Source organism: Panthera leo, chromosome C2 (genome assembly GCF_018350215.1).
Source record: "Panthera leo isolate Ple1 chromosome C2, P.leo_Ple1_pat1.1, whole genome shotgun sequence".
NCBI lineage: Eukaryota > Metazoa > Chordata > Mammalia > Carnivora > Felidae > Panthera > Panthera leo.
In genome coordinates, this window is record NC_056687.1 from 55422822 (window position 1) to 55428833 (window position 6012).

Genomic DNA, 6012 nt, shown 5'->3' on the forward strand with positions numbered 1-6012 from the left:
AACAGGAACAACGTGTGTGAATATTTACTAGAACACTTAGCAAGGGGTGGCTCTCAAGTATTTAAATGAAAATAGGCAAAAGAGCCTTTTTAAAAATTTAAGTCTTTCTATAGTGAGAACAGGCTAAAGTGGAAAGAGTTTGTACCAATGTATGCAAAGCACTTCAATAAGACTAAATGAATAGTAACTGTACACATAACACTTATATGCTCCTTCCTTCTCTCCTCTTTTTGTCTAGAAATGTAGATGCTTAAAAATCATCATCATTAGTGTTGTTGTTTGCTAACTTTGTAGAGCTTTCTTGGAAATGATGCCAGTTAAGACTCAGTGGTGGCAAGAGGAGGGTGAGGGGCAGAGTGGTGGTTTCCCACAGGAAATCCATCTTGCAGCTTGTAGTAAAACTGATTTCAAGGGCAGGTTAATGAGATTACAGCTTGCTAATCATCCTGAAACCCATCCTTTGCCATTTCCAAACAAGATGGCAATTATCAGGCAGCTTTATCTCATAACACCAAAAGATCTGAGGCCTATCTTTCAATACTGCTGTTGCAAATGTACTTACACATACAGTTCACAGAGTTTCAGAAACTGAATGGGTCTGGTAGGATGGAACACCAACCCCACTCGAGTGAAAACCATGCAAGCTCTTTTGGAGTATTCACTGTAGATGAAATCATAGGGAAAATCCCTTCTCTCAAAGTATACTTGCTATTCAATGTAGCAAATACGTAAGAGAATAGTGTGAAATCTTTGAGCTGGGCACTTTGAGGAATACAAAGATAAATAAGTAAGACCTGCAAGCTGTTGGCCATAGCTAAAGAGAAGAGATTAAATGATTGGCAGTGGGAGATGGAACAATTGTTATAATGTAGAAAAATGAAGCTTTTGCTTCCCCCCCCCATCCTTAGCTATCAGATGACATTTTGTCTAGCTCTACAAATACCCAGGTGACTACACTGCCCACAGCTCTCTACTACAGAGCCACATCCAAACCCAATATCACCTGTCTCCAGAAAAGCCTTCCATCTCAAACTGCTCCTCCCTCTCCATAGCTAACCAGGCACAAAATCACTAAAGGAAACACCAGTTACTTTATCCCAGCTTACAGAATTATTCAGCCACATCTATGCATCCATGCTGAGTTCTACAGAGCAGTTTCCACTGGGACTTGTAAGACCAAAACTGACGACTCTCATCCTGGGGTTAACAGCAAAATTCTTGCTGAGTCTTTGAGGCAGTGGTTCTGGATGCGTAGGGTAGTGGGTTGGGGAAATCTCCGAATGGTGTTCCTTTGACTTTTGAAATCTCTTAGTCAAATTAAGACAATGAAAATCATACTTGTGCTTAATAGGCAAGCCTGTTAAATCATGTCTTGCCCCACACTTCCCACAGATGGCAATCTATATTTGTTGAATGAATAAATGCATGAATGAATGAATACAAAGAGCAACTGGGCTACCTCTAGGAACAGCAATCATAATATTTGTTGTTATCCTCTCCTGCATTCTAGGCTGTTTTGAAGTAAAAGGAAAAGCATGTATTTCCTGTGGGAAATTTATACCGGATATCCAACTAAATGATGGAATGTCATTCAGGACTGCTGGTTATAATGGTTACTTTTTAAAATCAACAGGTATTTGCAGAGCACTTCCTATGTGCAATCACTCTCTAGATACTGGGGAAGCAGCGCTGAAGAAGACGGACATGGGGCCTGACTTCCTGGAGCCTAGAGACTTGTGGAGGAAAGTAGACCATAAACAAAAACATAAGCAAAATAATTTCCATTCTAATGTGTTGCACAGGAAATAGGATATAATAGAGTAGAGTGTACCTGGGGAGATGAGTGTCCTACTTCAGCTAGAGTTCTAAAGGAAGGCTGTTCTGAATATTTAAATTTGAGCTGAGCCACTGAGGAGGAGATAAAAGAAGCTTTATAAGGAAACATTTTACCCTCTCCAAGCAGTGCAAAGGCTGGAGGTAATAAGGAGCTTATCTTGATCAAGGGGGTAAAAAAAAAAAAAAAAGGTTAGTGAGGCTCTAGAGGAGGGTTGGCACATTTTTTTCTCTCATGGGTCTAACAGTGACTATTTTAGGCTTTTCAGACCATATGTTCTCTGTGGAAAGTACTCGACTCTGCTTTGCAACACAAAAGCAGCCATAGATGTCTATAAACAAGGGAGTATGGCTGTGTGCTAACAAAACTTTATTTGGAAAAACAAGTGATGGGGAGATTGCCCTGTGGGTTGTAATTTGCTCTGCTCTATAGAGCAAGAGGAAAAATGTTACGTTGAACTTGGAACTCTGTGCACAGTCCAGACAGTGTGGGGCTTGAAGGCATAGTAAGGATTTGCAATTTTATTCAGAGGGCAATATAAAGCCATTGAGAGCTCCCATGAAGCAGGGAGTGACTTGGTCTAATTCAATTTTTTAAATGTTATTCTGGATGATGTATGGGCAATAGATCATAAGAGTCATCAGTGTAGAAGTGGACAGGCAGCGGTCTAGGCAAGAGATCATGATGCTCCGTCTATAGGGGGCAGCAGAAAGATGAATTAATAATTAATTAATGAATTAATAATTCTTCTCAAGTCAGGATATGAAAATAGATTGGATGTGAGGGTAAGAGACATGCCAAGGTCTGCCAAGGATGAGTTCTAGGTTTCCGGGTGATGATAGCGCTGTTATCAAAATGTGGCAGATGGAGAAGGAATCAAAAGTTCAGTTTCAGGAACATGTAGTTTGACGTGTCTGTGAGACAGAAGAAGGATTCTTCTGAAGGATGACTGAATCACTACAAGAAAAGATGTACCATTTAGGTCAAAGAGAAGCAAGGCCAGTTCCCAGTCATTCCCACTAGAGTGACTCTAGAGGGAGTGTCCCACAGCCCCTTCTAGAGGGGCCGGGGTGAGAAGCTGCATGAGCAAATGTAACTCAGGACATTTGTTGAAGTGGCCACAACCATTACTTCCTGTGCCAAAATAGACGACGACCTCCTTCTTCAGTAAGTTGAGTGTCTCCACATCATGTCTGTTTCTGCAATAAGCAAGCCTACCGGGGAGTGAAAGGGGACTGATTGCAGGCAGATAAAAATAGTGTACAGAGACACAGGATGTTAATTGTGACCAGCAAACAAAGTTTGCAGGCTAGTTGTGACCTACAAATGTGCTGCTACACGTGTTTCTCTGCTAAGCTTTGACCACATCCTAAAACACAGTTCAACGTGTCAATATTTCAGAGCTAGTCTGTTTGCTCGATTAATCCAGTCATAGGCATAAGGGGGAAAAAAAAGTAACCATGTTTTACCGCTTTTGCTCAGTTCAATTTGAACTGGGTGCTCCTAGGAATACTACTGCAGAAAATAAGCACAGAAATAGGGAACAGGGTAATGAACCATGGGGTCAGAACACATGCTACTTGTCTCCTAATCCAATCCACAGTAGTAGGTGAAGTTTTAATGGGTGTTTTTTGGTCAAATATGTCTAAGAAGCATAAACTTTGAAATAGACTTATGGCAGAATAACTTTTTTAAAATTAATGTTTTATTTATTTATTTTTGAGAGAGAGAGTGAGCACAAGCAGGGGAGGGGCAGAGAGAGAGGCATATGGAATCGGAAGCAGGCTCCGGGCCCTGAGCTGTCAGCACAGAGCCCAACACAGGGCTGGAGCTCACGAACCGTGAGATCATGACCTGAGCTGAAGTCTGACGCTGAAGCGACTGAGCCACCCAGGCACCCCTGTGGCAGAACATCTGAAGGCTAATAATTAATATCTTTCATGGTAATATTCAGTATGAAATCCCAGAAGGAAAATACTGTATTTGGTGTCTTCAAACTTGTTGAAAACATACCATGATGTGGTAAACACACACACATACATACTTTAGATATATCAATTATATATTTTCAATAGAGTCATCATCCTATCTTATAACTCAGTTTAGATTACGCTGTGTTACCAATGACAGAATACCATTGTAGCTACTTAAACAATGAGGGGTTATTTTCCTTAAAGAGCAAGAAAGAGCAGAAGTAGGTTTGTGGCTTTATTCAGGGGCTCACAAACGTCAGAACAAACTCATAAAAATTCTCTTGACCTTTATCTCTCAGGTGCAAGCTAACTTCTGCCGCTACAAGTACCACAGCTGCGTACAAGAAAAGAAAGAGGGAATCGGGAGGTAGCAAGGGGATATCAGCTTCATCCTTGCCTTTTAACAAGGAAAAAAACCAGATTTTTCAGAATTCTTGTAGCAGACCCTGCCTTGAGTCTCATTATCTTATTAACATCAAGCTATTTGACCACACGTAACTGTTGCAGAGCGTGGGAGAGCAGGTGGAAGCTCTACGAAAGCAGCGAACAGGATTCTTAGAATTGGTTTAGACATGCGTGTTATTTCACCTGGCCTTGGCACATCATTGCTTCAAACAAATGAGACCGCAAGGGGGAAGTTGGATCTTGGCTAGGCAACTAATAAGGTCTGCTATATAGACTGTGTTAGAAAACACACTTGGTGTAACTCATTCATCATTTACAAATTGTAATGCACACTCTAATATACTGCCCACATTCCCCTTCAGGAATAAAGCACTGCTCACCCGCTGCTAGGAAGACTGCTAGAAGACAGGCCTCAAGCTATCAACTCCCTTTAGGTATCGCTCTGACTGAAGACAGTCACCTCACCACGGACTCACCCCCTTCCCTGGGGCCATCATCATGAGACTATAGAGGCCCTACTGACTCCTCTGCCCCTTCATGCCCCCCCTACCCCATTCTCTTACCTCTTTCCCTCTCTCCCCTCGGTTCTTCCCAGACTCGGAACACCATTGGAAGGTCTTCTGTTCTTCAGAGCTAGAGGCCAGCTAAAGCTTCAGTGGAGATCACATTGCAACTTGACCTTTCCCTCTTCCCGAGCCAGCTTTCCCCTCTTATCTTCTGCTAGTAAACCTCCTCCATGCTAATGTCCGTCTCAGAGCCTCCTTCCTGGAGAACCCAACGTGCTTCAAAAACAAAATAGGAAATTAAATGTACTCAAAACATGTACTCTATTTTAGTTTTAAAGTTTATTTGGAATTTTTTAAAGACATAATTTTTTTTTAAAAATCAGAGTTACTAAAGTGAAAATGCAATTTTTAAGACTGCCACATGTCAATGAAATTCTTTGTCATTTCAACAATGGCAAATATGAAAATATTTACCATTTGCACCAACTGTTCACGTCTCTAATTGAAAGACATATGGTTTTGTTTATACAAATGTATTTTTTGGAAACAGCTTTACTTTTCTGAATATAAAATGAATTACTCCTCATTGTAAAATCACAAAAACAAAAATACATTAAAAAAGAAAATAATTCACTTATAATCTTATCACGTATCTGTTATTTATCTCTGAGTGATATCCGTCCAGACTTTTCAAAGGAGTAAACAGCTGTTTCTTTGACATTCGTTTCCTTTAGTCTCAAGGAAAGTCTGAAGATCTGACCCATGTGCCATCCTCCTTGCAATATTAACTGAAACAATTTTAAGAATTTAACTAGAGCATATCTGTATTAAAAAATAATCTGGCCAAGGAATAGGTACAGGACCAAATCATACCGTGCTGTTTTGACCAAGTAATCAGTAATTGGTATTTATGAGACAGAGCTGACGCAGAGAAATGGAGCTGGTGGTACACACCTGAGAGAGCAGGCTGCCTTACCAGGAATAAAAGCTTAAAGGATCCAGAGCGAATGCTTCCCTGAGCTGTGGTAGTGTGCACACTTTGAGCTGCATTTCTTATGACCATGCGTTTTCTCTAAGCATCCTGTGAGGAACGTTGCAAGCCATGCCTGGGAGGTACAAGACCACGGCTTGCTGTTCTGTGTGCTGCACTGCATCCTGTTTGTTTAAAAACTAAATACATTTGGTGCTGGGTCAATGTCCTATGAGTTTGCTTAGGCTGAAATGTACAACGACCTCAGCTAGCAGAAACAGACCTTTTTATTATCACACAAACAATTCAGGACTACCTTCTCAC

At 41.0% G+C, this 6012-nt stretch overlaps 1 protein-coding gene across 1 annotated transcript in view; it reads right to left on the reverse strand.

Moving 5' to 3' along the window:
• Nucleotides 1-5776, reverse strand: part of RETNLB (resistin like beta) — a 40176-nt gene extending 34400 nt beyond the window's left edge. Inside the window, exons 1-2 of the mRNA XM_042954344.1 lie at nucleotides 5695-5776; nucleotides 4776-4994 (exon numbers count right to left, since the gene is read on the reverse strand). The gene's annotated coding sequence lies outside the window, so the exon portion shown is untranslated. The remainder of the gene's footprint in view (nucleotides 1-4775; nucleotides 4995-5694) is intronic.
• Nucleotides 5777-6012: the final 236 nt, after the last annotated feature.